This window comes from Vulpes lagopus, chromosome 3, assembly GCF_018345385.1.
Source record: "Vulpes lagopus strain Blue_001 chromosome 3, ASM1834538v1, whole genome shotgun sequence".
Lineage (NCBI taxonomy): Eukaryota > Metazoa > Chordata > Mammalia > Carnivora > Canidae > Vulpes > Vulpes lagopus.
Window position 1 is genome coordinate 76727970 of NC_054826.1, and position 20188 is coordinate 76748157.

Below are 20188 nucleotides of genomic sequence, written 5' to 3' on the forward strand. Positions count from 1 at the left end.
CAGGGAGCCTGATGCAGGCCTCAATCCCAGGACTTCAGGATCACACTCTGAGCCAAAGGCAGATGCCCTACTGCTGAGCCACCTGGGCATCCCAGAATAATTATTGAAAGATATTAATTTAGTACCATTGTATTACCTGTAAAGTCACTGTTCCTGTAGATTGTATTTGTTCCTTTCTGGTCTTTGCTCCTTTTGGTTGTTCTTTCCATTCAGAGTCTCCTTTAATATTTCTTGCAGGGTTGGTTAGTGTTCACAAATTCCTTTAGTTTTTGTTTGTCCTGGAAACAAATTTTCTTTAGTTTTTTTTGTTGTTGTTCTGTTTATCTCTCTTTCTATTCTGAATGACAACTTTGCTGGATAAAGTATTCTTGGCTGCATTTTTTCTCCATTTAGATTGTTCAATATATCATGCCACTCCTTTCTGGCCTGACTGCCAGGTCTCTGCGGACAGATCTATGACAGCCTAATATGTCGACCCTTGTAGGTTGAAGATCTTTTGTACTGAGCTGCTTTCAGGATTTTCTCTTTAAGTTGTAATTTGCAAGTTTCATTATAATTTGTTCAAGTGTTGACCAAGTTTTGTTGATTTTGAGGGGAGCTCTCTGTCTCCTGGACTTGAATGCCTCTTTCCTTCCCCAGATTAGGGAAGTTCTTAGCTATAATTTCTTATAGTTCTTAGCTATAATAAGAACTTATATTATAAGTTCTATATATATTACTTATATTATAAGTTCTTATTATAATTTATAATCAAATAAACCATATTCCCCCTTTTCCTGCTTTTCAACTTCTGGGACTCCTATAATTCAGATATGATTTTGCTTTACAGAATTGCTGAGTTCCCTAAGTCAACCTTCATTATCTAATAGTTTTTTTTCCCTCTTCTTAATAAGCCTCCTTATTTTCCGTAATTTATTTTCTATGTCACTAATTGGTTTTTCTGGTTCATTCAACTTTGTTTTTATAGCCTCCACTTGGGACTGCATCTTGGTAATAACATTTTTAATTTTGGCCTGACTAGATTTTTAGTTCTTTTATTTCTATAGTAAGGGATTCTCTAATGTCTTCTGTGCTTTTTTTCAAGCCCAGCTAGTATCTTTATAATTGTTTCAAATTCTAGTTCAGACATCTTACTTATATCCATGTTGATTAAATTCCTGGTTGTGAGTACCACCTCCTGTTCTTTCTTTTGGGGTGAATTTCTCCATCTTGTCTTTTGTCCAGAAAAGAAAAGGAGGAAGAAAGAGGAAAGAAAACCCAATAAAAACAAAAAGAATAAAGCAACAACAATAACCTAGATCCTGGGTGTGTTTTGGTCTGCTTATTAAAAGAAACTAGATCTCAAAATAAGGAAGAAAATTTTAAAAATATATAAAGTATATAAAAAGATAAAATTTAAAAAAGAAAAAAGAATTGAAAAATAAGATAACTGAAAAATAATACTAAAAGACTAAAGAATAAAAATACAAAGAATGGTATATAGTTTCCTCCAAGGGCTGAAGCTTTGCAGCTTATAATCTGTAATCTATAATCAGTAATCTTGGTGTGAATGAGTTGTCTGTGCTGGTCTTCTGGGGAAGGGGCCTGTTGTGCAGATTCTCATGTGAACTTGCCCTAGTGGAAATGCCCCTCCAGTGTTCAGGGAGGCAGGGCTTGGTGTAAGCACCTCTGGATTCCACTAGGTGGTGGTGTTTTGCTCCCTGAAGGCTTTAGCACTGGTGGGCGGGATTAATGTGATAGTGCCCTGCTCAGCAGCCCTTACAGAAGAAATTTCACACCTCTCACTCTTTAGTGAGCCCTCACAGAAAAGCAGTCAATCACTCTTGTCTCCCTGGTTTCCTTGAGAACCCTGTGTTCACACAGTCTGTGATCAAGTGTTTTTATCTCAGGCAAACAACTGAATTGCAAAACTCCAAATTTTAGGGATTCTCACCACAAGGACTGTGTTTTCTACCCGAGGAGGGTCTTGCCCGCACACTTTTGCCTTTTGCTGGACCCTTCCCAGGAAAGGGGTCACACGACTGTGCAGTGGTTTGCAGTTTATGGCAACACAGCAGAAAGTTGGCACCTAAACTCACTGTTCTCAGCTGGTTTCCCACGCCCTGCGCCATACTCAGGCACAAGCCATTCTTGTAACCCTGGGGATCCTCAAGCCACACTCTGACACCCGAGATTCAGCCCTGAGATTTACCACCTGAGCATCGTTAGGCCAGGCACATTCTCCTCCGCAGCAGACTTCTAAAAGTTCTGATTCCCTACTCTGCTGCTTGTAAGACTCTGCAGTGGTGTCCTTAAGCCAGCTCCCTCCCCTCTGTGGTATGCTCAGCTATATCACGCTGGATTTGAGTCTCCTCACTTCTTACCTTCTGAACAGTGGTTCCTTTTCTACTTGTAGACTTGCAGCATTTGTTTTCTCAGGTGTTCAGAACAATTTGTTAACTAGTTGTATTTGAGGGGCGAGACAAACATAGGAGCCCCCAAACTCCGCTGCCATCTTCACTCCTCTATATAAGTAGCACCGTGCATTCTCTATGGAAAGAGCCAACTTGGTTATGCCACCCCAGAAGCATGCTGTTCTTGATTTCTTGTCCCTTCAGTTTCTCTCTCCTTTCTCCTGAGTGACTGTGCTAACCTTCCCTCTCCCTATTTCCAGGTCTAGCCATGGCCCTGCTCTCCAGGCAGAGGGGTTAATGTCAGAGGAGAGGGCAACAAAGACCATCCCAGGCCAAGTGAATCCTAATTTCTTAGGGTAGGTCCTTAGGTATCTGAATTTAACAAAGACCTTTGGGGTGATACCGACACAAATTAATGTATGAGAACTGCTGATGAGTTTGGCAAGATGGATATAGTGGCTGGCCCAGGCTGGCTAGGCACAATACTGTGAAGAATGTCAGGTTCGCTTCACTAGATTAGATAGGTTTCTTGGGGCTGGCCTACTAAGCTTTTTGTAGCTCCAGGTGGGTACCTCACTTGCCTCATCCTAGTCCTGGCCTGCTTAGAATCAGTTCTTCCAGGGATGCCTGGGTGGCTCAGTGGTTGAGTGTCTGCCTTTGGCCCTAGGTCATGATCCTAGGGTCCTGGGATGAGTCCCGCCTTGGGCTCCCTGCGGGGAGCCTACTCCTCCCTCTGCCTGTGTCTCTGCCTCTCTGTGTCTCTCAAGAATAAATAAATCTTTAAAAGAAAAAATCAGTCCAAAAAGGTAGTATCAAACACTGGTTAAGAGAATATTGGCACTGCCCCTTCTTAGGTGTTTAATCTTGAGCAAGTTATTTATACACTCTGAACCCTCATTTCTCCCTCCAAGAAATGAATAATAATCACATCAACTTTATAGAATTTTCTGTGAGGAAGAAATGGAATAAATCATGTGAGGGGCTTAGAACAGTGGCCCCTTCAGAGCAGGGGCGCAGGAACCAGTGGCCATCACATTGCTCATCCTATGGACCATTTCTTTTCCTTTGTGGAAATGCTTGGCCTGACTCTCAAGTGAAAAATTCGCATGTCTTCAGAATATGACCCATTCAAAACTTGGGGATGTCCAACCTGAATGGCTTTGGCTTTGCCATTGTTTGGAGGAGTTTTTCAGCCCTCAGAAGCCACAGCTATTCTAATGCTAATTAAAAGAAGAAAGCCCCAGGCAGCACACCAACCCTAGTTCCCTGTGATTGCTTTTACATTAGTTGGCATATTTCTTTAGAGGAGCTCTAAGCACTTGGTTGATATTGTCAACTTAATAAACAGCCTTCACAAAGTCGCTTTGAGGAAGATGTCTAATTAAAATGGGATTGTTTAAAAACAAAGCCTCTTTTCAAATAAGGTAAAACATAAAAACTTTTAAAAATGCACCAAGGGAAGAGAGCAAAATCAAGGAAAACTTATTTGAGAATACAGGATCAGTGAGAGAAAAACGAAAGGTTTCAACTTAGTTTCTTTGTTATTTGACTGTCACAGGTAGAAGGAGCAGTAGGAAACTGCAGATAATTTTAGAAAGCACGTAAAAGGGAATTGTGGATTTCTTATTTCTTTTTGTTGGAGACTAGAGAAGTCCTTTATTTTATATTCCCACAGGTCACCCCTAGAATCTGCATCTGCCTTACTTAACTGGAGACCATCTCCCCAGACTCTCCCTGTCTCATACTGCACAAGCCCACTGAAGATCTTACTAATGCCTGTGGAAGTCACTTTCCTACTCCAGAACCTTACCTGAAGGACATTCTCTCTGAATTCTCACCTCTGTGGCTTCTGCCTTCTCTTTCTGCCCCAGCGCTTTTCCTGTAACATCATTTATCTTGAATGAATTCTAACATGTGTGTTACTTTTCTCTCTACTGAAGCACCTTCGGAGCAGGAACATGGCTTCAGGCTTCTTTGTATTCCCAGCATCTAGTGTCCTAGATGCTCAATAAACATTTGTTGATGGTGATGATAATGATGTTGACTAAAAATTGGATTGATTCTCAAGGCTCTTCCTGTGATTAGATTCTGAATTAATTTCGGGTCTATTACAACAATGAATAAAGCCTAAATTGCTCCCTACTTCAGGGAGCAGGGCTGTGATCACTAAGAATAACTCCCAAAGAAGTTTTCAGTAAGTATCTCCCTTTCCCTGATGCTAGTTGGTACCATTGCCAAGATTTTGAGAAAAAGCATGGGCAGTACCAGAAACCTGCTAACAAGTTACTATTTACTACCATATGCTTCTAGCAGATGATTAAACAGATCTATTTCTAAAGGCCTCCCAAGAATTCCAAATTTCTTTTTTTCCTTAAGCTACAGAAGGCCACTGGGTTTAACTTGCTGGTTTCCCTCACTGCTCCTTGATTCACAAGGATATATTTAAGAAAGGGGCTGGCAGGGACTGATTTCTACAAGTCATCAAGGACATATTATTAAAAGTTAATGTATTTCCCTAGCTAGGTTTGGGACTAATGTAGCAATAAATTGAATGAAATGGCTTAGGCTGTTTACATAATGAGAAACCAGCTAATGTGGGACTAAAGAAACTTCTGGTTTTCTAGAGGGAAGGGTAAGATTGAGTGGTACTCAATTGTTGCTTCCAAAGCATCTAGTGGCACAAGAATTTAAGGAAGAACGTTGCCTTTTCAGTCAAGCTATCTCAAATCACATCTCTCCTGCTCATAGTCTCACTGCTCTTTCTGGGTATTGGGCCCAGTGTGGTCATGCTCAAGCTGCCATTTCTGGGCACCTGTGTAAGTCTGTGGTGAAGGGGGAGAGAAATTCCTGGTTCTTGTGTTAAGTGAAGGGTATAGACTTTGGGCCAGGGTTTGACTCTCACTTGTGACTTTGGTAGGTTGTTTACCCAAGTCTCACTTTCCTCTTTCTGGAAGTTTATAAGAATTAGGTAAAGTCCTGGCTGGAGAATGCTTATGAGTGCCCAATACACATTCACAGTAAGTGGTAGCTGTTTTTGCTATTACTATTGAAGTATTTTAATTAACTCCACTCCTTTTGGATTGGTGAGAAGCAATTCAAGGTTCTTTTTGTATTTTCTCCTTCCTGTCTTTCATCTTTCTTTCTGTCTGTTTCTTCTACTCCTTCTCTTTAAGCCTCTATAGTTCTATTGGACATCCTAGACATGTAGGACACATTGTAGGATTTTTGTTGTGGTTACTGAGTGTAAAAAAAATGAATAAATGTCAATGTTGCAGGATATAATAGAATGGGCTAAAATTTCATTTCAAAGGACTTAGGGCAACCATTACATAAATCTCACAAGAAGAAAGAAAATGGACTTCCCCTTTCTGGACCTCACACCACCCTGCTGTAAAACGAAAGGCTGAAAGTTTCAATGTGACAGTATTTTCCTCAAACCAGAAGTGGGTCAGATATAGTGATAAGTTGATAGTACTGAGCTAGCTCTATCTGTCTGAGAACTACTTCACTAGTGCCCTGAGATCTAAAAAGTGGTGGGAAAGGGCAGGTCCCTTCCTACAGAGCTTTCAAGTGAGGCTGGGTCTTGAGGAATAGGTGTGACCAGTAACCAGTGCTGAGCTGGTGGTGGATGTACTGCAGAGAGTACACGGTGGGCCATCAGCAGGCTGCAGTCCTGGGGCCTGATGTGCCTCAAGCCTCACAGGGGTAGATAAATGGGACGCACTGAGGCCAATGAGAAACTGGGCAGGAACAAGGAATTCTTCAGAGTCAACTGGAGGGAGGTCATGGAATACTGCTTGTTGATTTGTCCATGGAGTAACCAATTGAGTCAAATCAGTGTTGCTGAAGAGCTGAATAAATCCCTCAGGTCATTTAAGACGCGACATGGAGGAAAGGAAAAAGTATTAGCTTTTATTTATTTCTTTTTATAAATAAAAGATTTTTTATAAAGATTATTTATTTATTTATTTATTTATTTGACAGACTGAGAGAGCACAAGCAGGGAGGAGAGGGAGAAGCAATCTTCTTGCAAACAGGGAGCTCAACTTGGGGCTCCATCCCAGGACCCTGGGATCATGACCTGAGCTAAAGGAAGATGCTTAACTGACTGAGCCACTCAGGTGCCCCAAGGTATTAGCTTTTGGTCATGTAGGGAAGGTCTATATCCTGGACCAAATGCTTATTAACTTTGTAAATGAGGAAGCTGTCTACTAGCTCTGGCCTTAGTTTCCTGGTTTGTAAAATGGGAGCCTGAAAATCAGCCTTTTGGGGCTGTTGTGAGGGTCAGGAGCAGTGTGTGCTTGCCAACGTCTTCAAATTATTAGTGATCCCTTCATTTCTTCAGGTAAGAAAACTAGTACTGAGGATGGCAGGTGACTGAGCTCTTAGTTTCCTGAGCTACATCAGTGCTTCTCCGGCTGTTAAGTACACAAAAATCCCCTGAGGAGCTTGTTAAAAAATCAGAATCTGGCCTAGCAAGTCTGGGGAAGGGAGGATCCAAGACTCTCCATCTTTGACAACCTCCCAGGTGAGGTGAGGCTTATCCTGCTGGTCCTTGGGCCAAATTTTGGGGAGCAATAACCTGCACAGCATAACCTTCCTAAGGTTGAGGTAAGATTTAAACAAAGTAGAAGAGATGAAGTTCATAGCACATAGCCTGACTCGAGGTTGGCCTCCAAGAAATTGTAACTGATATTATTGATGTATCGAGTTGTCTTTCAACTCCCAGACCATCCTCTCTGTAACCCTAAAGGACAACAGAATGACAGCTTTTCCGGAGAGGCAAGAGCCTTTTAACAAAGTGTTTGTGGAGCTGTGCCCCTTTAAGTCTGAGCAAGGCAGGGAGGGAAGTTCTGCAAAGTAAAAGGAAGTTGGCAGAGACTCTCCCAGGCGGGGCCCCTAGGCCTTTTCTAGCTTTTAGTTATGTGGGGGAGTGGTTGTTTAATGGGTTTATCTTTAGCATCTAGGGGCTGCTAGGGGACCAGCCAGATATTGGCATCTAGTGCTGTTGGAGAATCCTTCCTGAAGGTGGCCTCAGAGAGGCCAAGGAGGAGGCCAAAGGAGAGACCTTGCAGGTCCCAGCCCTTCGCCTAGCAGGTTTATAGCCCAGGAAAGTGCAGACTGTTCTCTGTGGGCCCAGCAAGCACAAATTTTCAAGTTTTATGAGAGCATTCCAGCACTTACAAAGATATTAAAATTTAATGTCTGTGCTTTGTTTAGCTAAAAGTATTCTTTTAAAGATGGAACCAAGATTCTCAGATGTCTGCTTGTCAGGCACTCTGGGTAAGCCTTCTTGCACTGACAGCTGTCCCTGGCTGCTTTGGGGCAGACCCACCTTTGATATCTCTGTCATCTGATTTTATATGGCCTTTACTCTCTGCAGGTATGTCATAGAGCTTGGAAATTCCTTCCAAGGGTCAGCTTATGGAATAATTTCCCATCATCAATCTTCTATCCCAATGTCTTAATGGAATTCTTACTCTGCTGTTCTTCTCTTCTAGCTTTCTGTTAGATTCACTGCAGGATTAAGCAAAGATTTTGTGTAACTTCACATTAATAAGATCAGATTCCAAGGAAATCTATGACATAAATGGGAGAGACTTCTTGCTTTTCAAGGCAATTGATGAAGATTTAAGCAAAGGCACTAATTATACAAAAACAGGTTGATCCCTGAGCCAAATCCAAGCAAAATTATAAAGTCAGTAAACCCAGGTTCTGTATTTTGTGCTCCTATCTTTAATACAGCCAACCTTAAGAATTAAATTCCTTTTCATTTATAGGAATATCCTATGTCCATATTTCTCAAAGAGTTACCAGAGGACCCCCTAAGTCAGTCACCTGGGCAGATTGAGAATGATGTATATCACTTACTACCCATGTCACCTGAACCAGAGGTTATGAAGTAAGTATCTCCAGATCTGCATTTTTAACAAATTCACATGGTTTAAAAATAACAGACTTATTCAAGGGCAGTAGTTGGCATGGTTAAAAGGAAGTTGTATGAATAGGCAGCTAACTGTAAGTGATCTTTTGGGGGTCTACATAAAATTTTATTTGAAAAAAATATTTCTGTGACTCAAAAAAGAATTAGTAGACCTCCGGTATAGTTGACAGAGAATGTCAGTAATTTGAATGTCACCTTAGCCTGGTATTCACCCCCTTAGTACAATAGGATGAGCTGAGCCAATTATATTCTTTCTCAAGAATATACACCTAGAAGACAGGATGGTGGGACCTTTCACCAGGGGTTTGAACTTTAAGAGGATTGTGAAGAGGGTTGTGGTCAGGGTGGGCTCTGAACAAGACTAAGATATGAGGAAGTAGAGGCTTCATGAGCTGCAAACACTGGAGGACAGGCAGGAGATGGGGCTCATACAGAGAGAAGCAGTGACACTACAAGAGAGGGGACATAGCCCAGGACAGGGACAGGGGAGCACTTGGTCCTGGGATCCACTTCAATCATTGGATACTTTTGGTTCTATTAGACTCTCTATGGATGCCTAAACAAAATTCCGTTTTCTTGAAGGAAACTGTTCTTAAAATAAAAATCAGAGAGATAAATCAGTCTGGTTTCAAGCCAAAAGTCATTTATTCCATTTAAACTAAACTGCAACAAGAGACTCATCTAGATTGTAAAATCTATTGTATGCAGCACTCCACTGCAGATCTCTTTGATGGCATCTGTGTGACAGGCTTGGGTTCTAGGAGGAAGAAGCTAGCCCCTTGCTGTGGTGAGGTTAGACAAGGTTACCAGCTGATGCCTAGAAGCCTGAAGAATGCTCTCCTCTCTCATTACTGGCCTTGATTCAGGACTGCTGCCCAGGAGTGTGAATTATCCCTTCTAATAACCAAATGGACACTGAAATGGTAATGGGGATATTATGATTTTCCAAATGAAAAGCCTCAATCTAATACATTTTTCTTGAGAACACTAATTTGAAAATAAAATCATAGTCAACTTAAACTGAGTTAAATACAAGGAACAATGGAAAATAATCATCAAATACCATTTATATTACTGCTTCTCTGGGGTCACATACACCTCTATATTGTTCATCTGTAGTTTCCTGGGAAACTGAGGACAGTTGGCAAGAGATCTGTCACAGCTGAATCTTTTCAAGTGATAAAATATACTGGAAGCACCAAAAACTGAAAGATGTGAGAAAATTTTAAGTTAATAATGTTGGTAATAGGCAAAACTATTCCAGGGCTTATGCCAGAAGTGGAATATCAAGGTGATGTGACACTCAGGAGAGAAAAATCTCTTACCTGAGATTCAAAGCCCACTATACCTCTTCACACTCTGCCTTCTTTCCTCCACAGTCTTTGTGACTTCATCTCATGGACGGTACTGGAGTCACCTATCTCACTGTCTCTGCTTTGCTTTTCCCTTCTACTAAGAAAGCCTAAGTTGGATGGAAATTCATTCAGTCTTTCAATTCCCACACCCTCACCCTTTCCCAGTCTCTATTCTACTCTGAATTGTCATAGCATTTTGCATGACCTCTTGGCCCATGACATTTAAAACATAATACTTTGGTTTCCAATATTTGAGTAACATATTCTTTTACTATTAGACTATAAGATACCCAGAGCTTTTGCACATTCCCGCCCCCCCACTGTATACCTGAAATATATGTGTCCTACCCTTCCCTGCCCCCACCATACCTAGATAGTGGCTTTTTAAAGGATATTTTTCTGGGGACCCTTTCTGGACTCCTCAGATTAAGTCAGGTGCCACATGGCTCCTCCTTCTCCTTTTGACATTATCTCATGGCACTAGATATTATCCAGTAAAAGTCCATCTCCCACTCCAGACCAGTGGGATGATGTGAAACATAAGGACTCCCAGGCCCTGGAGATTCTGCTGATACAGTGGGTCTAGGGTACGCCCTAGTAGGGGCTGGAAATTTCTACATCTAACAAAGACCCAGGCGATTCATATAATTGAGAACACTTGGCAGATCTGCTGTAGTTCCCCAGAGACTCAGACTTACTTGGTCTGCAGCAAATCCTTGGCAGACTGTGAGAACAGACAATATTTCTACGTCCAATTTCTGTTTTAGTTTCATGTCTCTTGAAGGCAGCCTTGCCCTTTTTTCATAATATGTGGCTTTTTAAAATCCAGACTGTAGAGAATATCTGACTTCTGGGTGAGGAAGAGAGCTCACAGCAACAACCTCTTCTCACTGAGGTTCTTGATCACACCTCTTTTTCTCAACATTCTCTTCTTGCCTCTGCAAACGATGCTGGCAGGCATCATCTGCATTAGTTGAGTCTGTTATGGCTGAGATGCTTCCTCTTAAACCTCCATGTTGGGCATTCAGGGAGCCCTGAAGCAACAAATCAGACAGGGAGGCTATTGACCAAAAGAATTTTAGGGAGAGTTTATTGGTCACAGAGTATTTTGCAAGAAATGAGCACCAACCATTAGACTGGGCTAAGTAGGAGGCAAAGAGACAGGCTTTCAGGGTGATTTGAAAAGCTCCTACAGTCACTTCCCAAGCCTCCTACCATTTCCATCCCTTCAGGTGAGTGAACACATGTGATGAACAAATGAAAGGGATGGAGAAGCACACCAAGGCAGGCTTGCTGACTCCAAGATTTGCCTTGGAGGCCCTTGATATCATCTCCCCTTTACAACATTTATATTTCCTCTCTTCAGCATATACTCATACTGCATCCAGAAATGAGTTTCAAAATATTGAGAAACCAAATTACAATACTCTCTTCTAAATTTTTTTGGTAATACTTTATTTTGAAATTTATGTGCATGATGACCTTGGAGGTCATTTACCTGAAATAAATATTCCTTCAGGAATCACCTCTACCTTTTACATAAAAACTTACTATTGATAAAGAATATGACACGTTTGTTGCTTCTAAGCCCCTTTTGAGCTGAGCAGTTTTGTCCTCACTGTGATATTTCTCTTCTGTCACAACCTGGGGCTCTCACATCTGGACAACTCAAGTGCCATTTAGATTTCATTCCACTTGAGGGCAGTATTGTGCTCCTGATCGCTGCTGTTTTCTTGTTTTTGTAACTTGAAAAATGTTAATTTGGGAATCTCAATGGAAATATCCATTTAGTAACAATATTTGAAGATGTCAGGGCCATCTAGTCCTGGCTGCTGCCGCTTCCTTGATTGCCAGTTGCAAGCTCACTTTGTAGCAGACTTGGTGGGCAACTCATTATAACTCCTTTGTCTTGGAATCTTCTTTTAATATTACTACCTTCTGAACCTTTTCATCTTTCTGAAAGCTTTAGAGACATGACTTGCGGTGACAGCTTAGCATCACGCTATATTGACAAAGGATTAGCCAAAAGAGGGCCTGGAAAGCAATATTTTACCTCCAGCTGCTTCTTGTTGCTATTAGCAGAATCCACTGGATTTTTAAAGAAGAAAGATTACAATTGATTGAGGTAGAAGACATAAAAACAGTGATTCTCATCCTTGACTGCATATTAGGATCAGCTAGGGAGCTTATATAAATTCCTGATGCCCATGCTGTAACCTAGAACAGAGATGGAAACTGCTAGAGGAGGGAAGATTTAGGAATAAGCATTTTTAAAAAGCTCTTCAGAGAGGTTCAATGTGTAGCCAGTCTGAGAACCACTCACCTAAAGGAAAATTTGGAGTGCTGGAGCTAACTGTATATACAGAAGGATTCTAGAAGTAAAATAGATTTAAAATGAGCCAGAAATTAGAAAATCTGGTTTTCATTTCCTCCTATTTTGTTGATTATTTATTCATATGCCTTTGGGCAGATTAATCATTACTTTGTGCTGTTCTGTAAATGGCATAAGGATGAAAGGTCATGGAATGTGATAATCATTTTAAAATAGAATGTGCTTCACAGATTTTTGTTACAGTGATCATTCACTTTTGTTGTATTTATGGGGCTTAAACAGTGTCCTATTGCCTCTTTCTGGATTTGACTTCTTCAGTCAAAACTGAAGCTTCATGCTGATGTAATGGAACAGAATTTCCTAGATAGGTCCTGGGGAGGAATTTTCATTTTAGAAAACAAACTGTAGGACTTCCAATTCTGGACAAATGGAGTATGTGCATCTCTCTCTCTCTCTGGCTTTCACTAAGTAGAGCTAAAAATTCTGGACATTACATGTAAAGCAAACACAGGAAGTCTCTGAATGACAAAAAGAAGAAGATGCTGGACATAGGGAGCCCAGGATACTGGAAATGACATGACACTGAATTTTCTTGGTTTTCTTTTTGCTTTCTGTATGTCCCAGACTGGTTGCTGGAGAAGCCAACAACCCACAAATTTCAATGAGCATGAACAAAGTCCCAATAAAAGCCTGCTCTCTCTTGTCAAAAGACCAGGAAAAGTATAGTCTAGCAAGATAAACTTATTCGCAATAAATGCTCTATTCTACACCTCAGGGAAGAAACCATGTCACACCCTCACCTTATGGAAAAGGTTGAGAGGTTTAGTTGGAGGACCTCGACCTCCACCCTGGACTGGAGGTAATGAGATGCTCTCTCCTTTCCATGCTGAAGCAGTGTTTGAGTAAGCCAAATAGAGAGCCTGGAAATCTATCCCCACACTGTAGTGATAAATCATCCCTCCCTCTACCTTCTACCTCACTGTTTAGTGGAGGCCACTGAAGAAGCTTGAACTTCCATTTCTATCTGGTAGTAATGAGTATCTCCACCCTCTCAGCCATGGTGATATTAGTAGAGGCTGAGAGAGGGAGTCTGAACTTCCAATCTAATTTCAATGGTAAAGAGAAAGAGGGTGTGTTTCTTCCACCACTGGCCCAGTTTCAGCATAGGCTTGCTGAAACAGCAACAAAAAATTAAATAAGGTCTAGAGTCTTAAAACCTAATATCCAAAATGTCCAGAATAAGGTAACAAGATCATCACACTAAGAGCCAGGAATTTCTCAACTTGAAGGAGAGAAGAAAATCAACAGATGCCAACAATGGAGATGACACAGATGTTGGATATATCTGAAAGTATTTTATTTTATTTATTTTTTTATCTGAAAGTATTTTAAAACAAGTATCTTCAAAACATTTTATTTTTTAGATTTTATTTATTTATTTTTAAAGATTTTGTTTATTCATGAGAGACACACAGAGAGAGGAGAGACATAGGCAGAGGGAGAAGCAGGCTCTCTTTGGGGAGTGTGATGCAGGACTTGATCCCAGGACCCCAGGATCATGCCCTGAGCTGAAGGCAGACATTCAACCATTGAGCCACCCAGGGGTCCCTAACACATTTTAATGAGCATGTATGAACAAGCCTGGAATAGCCAAAAACAATTGTTCAGATGATTTTAATGCATTACAGCATTTGAAGATCACCAGTGCAGGGAGTTTAGGCTTCTTTGAAGAGGTGAGGCAGCTGGCCAACTAAGTCTTTGTTTCTTAAATTATAAATATTTCTGTGAGGGCCTAAGCCTCCTTAGCCTTAAATATCTCTTGAATGCTTCCAACTTATTTCTTGGCAGTATCAGATAAACCTAGAATGAATAGTGGCAAACATAATATTCAAATAGATTGGTCCTTATGGCTAAAGTTTTTAGGATCCAAGAAGCAACATCCCTTGGTGGGCCTGGCATCTGATTATGCAGTCCCTGACTAGCTCATATTTGACCTAAGCTACAGCTTTTACTAGGGATCACAACTTCTCTTTCACATTGGAGCTTGATACCCCTCCACCTTCTGCTTACTTCTTCACCCCAGTATCAGTAGAGGGAAGTTTGGTTGGTGACTCAGTGGCAGTCATTTCCATGGCAGCTAATGAAAAATGCGGCAACAATGGGGTGTGTGTGGGACGGAGATTGAGTGCTCCTCTTTCTCCTTCTACTGTTACCACTTTTAGTGGGAGCTCCAACACAACATTCTTTCCTTAGCAGCTTCCCCAGTTTCACTTCCACCAAAATCCTCCATCCACCCCCACTTCAGACCCCATCCAGTGACTTTTCTCAGAGATCCCAAACTCCTACAATAAAATGCCCAAAAAAGCCTGAGGCTAGGTTTTCTTTTGAAATATAGATCAATATTATTAGACCATTTTAAGCACAACTCCCATTAAAAAAAAAAACTCTCCTTCATCTGTTCTCCTTTATCTTTAGGATCTTATAAAAAAGACAGAAGGGAATGAGTTTCACTTTTGTTTCCCACCATTGACTACATTAAAACTGAGGTTTAGAGAAAGGGCTCTGTGCTTGGGGAAAAAGGGCAAAGCCTATCATAATGCCTCATAGCTTCCTCCTTTCCAATTGGGACAAAGTCTTGCATTCTGGCTTCTTCTCCGAAACCCACAATACTTTTGAATGAAAAGATTTTTTCCTACCCTTCTAAGGGAGAAGTGGGGAGTCACCAAGAAATACTAACATTTGCTGATGTACTCAGGCCAAGTTGCTACGTGCTACCCCATTTTCTCAACATTCAAAATTCCTGCTCATCAGATTGATGTGGCCCTAACCAAGTATTCAGTTTCAGGATGAAACATATTCAAATAAAATCAAAATTGTTCTAAGTCTTGTCAAACTCTATGATGATTGCTAAGGCCACTATTCTACCATTCAAAATTCCCTGGACAATCAGCTGTTCTCTAAAAGACTGTGAGATCTTCCAAAGAAGAAGTTGGAGGTCAGGTCCGTTCCATACTGATAATGTTCCTCTATCAGGCTCTTAAGTAAGTACAGGGAGTTGTTTGCTGGCCTCATTTATTCATATACATGTCATTTTGGGGAAAAGCCTATTTTGTTTGCTCATAGGAGCAAGGTAGGGTTTAGGAAGGAAAAGAGTAAACAACAGAGTTGAGGCCTTTTGGTCTTTTTTTCCTGGTTTCTCTATATTTCTTTGTGCAAAGATGAATGACTACAGTGATTCTTCTTTTGTAACAAAGGGCTTCATGTCTTGCTGAACCAGTGGCAGCAGTAACCGCGGGTTCCCGGTTCCGTGTCTTCTCTGACACTATTGGGGGGATAGTCAAAGAATCAGTAGACTGGAGGAGATGTGTGGAATGCTGTGGAGTTTAAAATGTCAGCTGTAACTTCAAAAATGGGGTAGAAATGAATTAGGGGATGTAATGATACTGGACTTAATGGGAAATGAGAGAACCACTGAGAGGTGAAGATGTTGCCGGCTGATGTTGTCTCTGACACAGGAAACAAGGGCATGGATGATGAGCTACATGAGGAAAACATGATGCTCCTGTGGTCTGCACAACTCTCATTCCATTCTCTCTAACCAGTGGGAAAGTGATGCCTTAACTGTCCACACCACCTCCAGCCCAGGAAATTGTTTTTGGACAGAAAATGTGATGAGATCAACCAACAGCTGGATTAGGATTTAGCCTGAGGGATTTTCCAGGTGAACAGAAGGAAACATGTAAGTTAGATGGTCTGTTCCTGTGCCCCCCATCAAGACTATGTGTTTCATGCTTATAAATAAATTGCTCTCATGGGCACTCACCCCAGCACATAAACCATCACTTCAGTGCATTTTTTTTCTTCGTTCTTCCACCTTTGTGAAGACTGGTTTCTTTTCATTTGAGGGGATAGAGAACAGATGATCATTCCCTTGTGAACTAATAATGTACTATCCACAACATTCTTAGCAAAACAATGCTGAGATTCTGCTTCTCCAGTCTAAACAGTCACTTTCTCTTTGTCCTTATATTAATTATCTCTGTTACTGATATTTGATTTCCTTTAAGATCAAAAAACCAGACTGAACATTAGAAGTGGCATAGGGAAAAAAGAAAAGAAAAGAAATGGCATAGAAGGGAACTGTGCAGAAAAGAAAAATAACCTTTTGGTTTTTCCTTTCTATATTTCCAGATATGAGGAGTATACGGACTCAATTTTTAGTAGTACCATGTGGAATTTACTAATTTCTACACAGAATCAATCTTAGTGGGATATTCTGATATTCTGAACTGGTCTTTTTTTTTTTTTAACTAATCTTTTTTTAAAGATATAATTGCCATACAATGAAGTGCACATATTCAAACTATAAAATTTGTTAAGGGTTAACAAACATATTTTTTGATGACATTGTCAATGGTAATTTCTAAATTTCAATTTTAGATTGTTGCCGGCATATAGAAATATAATTGGCATTTCTACATTTCCTTGGATCTTGTAATTTTGTTTAATTCACTCATTGGTACTAGTAAGTAGCTTGTAGATTCCACCAAAATATTCTACACAGACAATTAGTAAATAGACAATAAATCAAGAGAATTTCATGAAAAAATTTCAATGAAAAAATTCAGTTTTTATATCTTGTCTTGCTATTTCTTGCTCTATTTACTGGCTGGCATCTCTAGTATAGTGCTGGTTAGAAATACTGAGAATGAACATTCTTGCCTTCTTTGAGATTTTGGGGGAAAACATCCAATCTGTCACCATTAAGTGTGGCATTGGCTGTAGAACTTTCAGAAATGCCCTTGGTCAGGCTGAAGAAGTTCTTTTTGATTCCTGCTTTGCTCAAAGCTTTAATGAAGAATGGGTGTTGGATTTTGTCAAATGCATTTGCGCTTGTATTGAAATAATCATACAGTTTTTCTTTTTTTTTAGACTTAATTTGGTGATTTTCTTGATTTTCAAAAGTTGTATCATCTAATCCCACATAATTATGATGCATTAATGTATTGTTGGATTTGATTTGCTAACACTTTGTTAAGAACTTTTGCCATCTATGGTCAAGGGGGTTATCAACCATAGTTTTCCTCCTTGTAATACATTTGTCTAGTTTTGTTATCAGTGTAATAGTGTCTTTGTAGTATGGGTTGAGAAGTGTTCTTTTCTCTGCAGTTTTCTAGAAGGGTTTGTAAAAACTGGTATTATCCCTTCTTGTGCTGGAATTTACCAGTAAAGCCATCTGGGCCCATAGTTTTCTTCATAGGATATTTTTAAGCCAGAAATTCAATTAATTTAATGGATATAAGCCAATTTAGGTAATCTAATTCTTCTTGTGTCACCTTTGATAACTTGTGCTTTCAAAGAGCCTGTTGATTTCATCTATAAGTTGTTGGATTTACTGGCATAAGGCTGTTCATATTATTCCCTTATTATCCTTTTAATATCTCTAGAATCTGAAGTGATGTCACTCTCTTATTTTTGATATTGGTAATTTGTGTCTTCTCTGCTTTTTTCTCGAACACTTTGGCTAGACATTTATCAGTTTTATTGATTTCAGAGCTTTTAGTTTTATTAAGTTTCTCTACTATGATTGTTTTCTATTTAATTGATTTCTGTTTTTATCATTATAATTTCCTTTCTTCTATTCAATCTGAGTTTTATGTGCTCTCTTATTACTAAGTTTTTAAGGTGGAAGCTGAGGTCATTGATTTGAAACCTTTCTTCCTTTCTAATATAGGCAGTTAGTGCTGTAAATTTCCTTCTAAGCACAGTTTTATCTGCGTCTCCCATATTTTGATATGTTATGTTTTTATTTTAATTCTGTTCAAAATAGTTCACAGTTTCTCTTTTATTTTTACTTTGTTACGTGGGTTATTTACCAGCATGGTTTTTAAGTATCTGAATATTTACAGTTTTAAGTAATTTGTGTATGATATGTCTGGTATAGTTTCTTTCATGTTTCTTTTGCTTGGGCTTCATTGAACTGCTTCAATCTGTAGGTTTATAGTTTTCATCAAATTTGGAAAAATTTCAGCCCATTATTTCTTCAAATAATATTTTTTCTGTTCTTGCCTCCTGTGGTGACTCTAGTTGCACATATTTTAGGTGAGTTTGAACTCCCACAACTCACTGATCTTCTGTTTTTGTATTTGTTTGTTTTGAGTCTTTTTTTTTTTTTTGGTATGTGTTTTATTTTGGATAGTTTATATTGCTATGTCTTTAAGTTTTCTAACTTTTTTTTCCTGTAATGTCCAATTTGTCCTTAATCTTATCCATTATATTTATCCTCTCAGACATTGTAGATTTCATGACTAGATTTTCAGTTTGGATTTTGTTATATCTTCCATGGCTCTACTTGTTCAGTCTTTTCTCTGGCTTCTTGAACATATGGAATGGAGTTCTAATAACAATTTTAATGTCCCTATTTGATTCCATCATCTGTGTCATTTCTGGATCTATTTTGATAAACCGAGTTTTCTCCTTTTTTAAAAAAGATTTTATTTTATATATATATATATATATATATATATATATAGAGAGAGAGAGAGAGAGAGAGAGAGCAAGCACAAGTGGGAGAAGGAGAAGGGGCAGAGGGAGATGGAGAGGGAATCTCAAGCAGACTCTTCACTGAGTATGAGTCTCACAACCCCAAGATCATGACCTGAACTGAAACCTGATCATGACCTGAGTCAGTCACTCTACCGACTGAGTCACTGAGGTGCCCCTAACTTTTCTACTTCTTATGGGTCATATTTTTCTTCTTTGCATGCCTGCTAATTTTTTATTGGATGCAGATATTTGCAAGGACACAGTTAAGTTGAAAATGGTTTGATGTTTTTAGGTATTGCTTTTTAAGATATTAGGTGGAACCAAAGCAGTATTTATTCTAGATTTTTTTTTCTAAAAAAGCAATATTTGCTTTTGAGTGCAATGGCCAATGTTCCGTGGGCTAAGAAGTTTTCTACTCTGACTTTTAGGAACAGCCTCTATTCCTGACCCTATGTGAGTGCCATGGATTATTCTCTCTCATCTATGTGTTTTTTTTCCCTCCAGAGTCAGATAATTGTTCACCTTCATGCACTGATCAGTGCTTAGTGAATACCTGAGGCAACATTTTCCAAGTATATAGAAGCTTCCCTTTGTGTTTTTCTCTTCTGCCTTGTACTGTGACTTACAAACTGGAGCTGCTATGGTCTTTGCAGATCTACTTCCATCTTCCTAATTCATAGATATTGTTCTCCTCTCTGCATTCTGACCTAAAAGCTTTCCCCAGGTAATAAACTAGGACAACTGAAATCACGGTCCTTTGTTGCCTAATATCAAATATCTTAAGAACCATTGTTTCTTTTATACTTTTTTTTTTTTAGTTTCATATGGAAGGGCTAATCTTATCTCTGTTGTACCAGAAGTTCACAAAATACTGATCCCTGTTAAAGGTTCCAAGCACATGTATACGTATGAGACAGAGAGACAGAGTGAGTGAACCCAGGAGTGAGCAAAAGGGGCAAAATGCAAACAGTTAGTGTGTCTGATAATGGATATATTATGCTATTCTTACAACTTTTGAGTTTGTAAAATAAAATGACAAAAAAATTGTTCTGGTTGCAGCATGTAGAATAAATAGATCACCAGAGCCTACGGAATGCTAATGGAGAGATGATTTAGGAGACTGTGTTAGAAGGTGGAAGGCGAGAGAAGCCTTGGGGCTTGGGGTACTGAGATGGCGGCAGCACTAGAGAAATCAGTGCAATGATCAATGCTGGTGGAGGGCCTGTGAAGCTGAACAAGTTGGTGTGGCTTCAAGGAACAGGGTAGGAAGTGGGGAGGTAGGTAAGTCAGCAGCAGTCAAGAGGAAGCTTTTGATGTCTTGGTCCTTGCATTTGCTATAGATTTGCAATCCCTAGAGGGGCATGAGCAGAGTTGGTATAAGGCCCAGGTCCCTGAAGAAAGAGCGTTAGCATTGTTTACTCCATACATTTGAAACATGTTAGTGCAAGCACTTCTTTAAGTGAGAAGAAAGCATAATAATAAGCTTCTCATAACTCGCCTTCATTCTTCATGCTGCTCTCTCAGCACCCTGCCCTCCCTTCCCCATGGCCTATCTCAGCTGCTGCAGGACACAGTGAGTTTCTCCCATGTTCTGAGAATTTGCCTCACCATGTAGTGA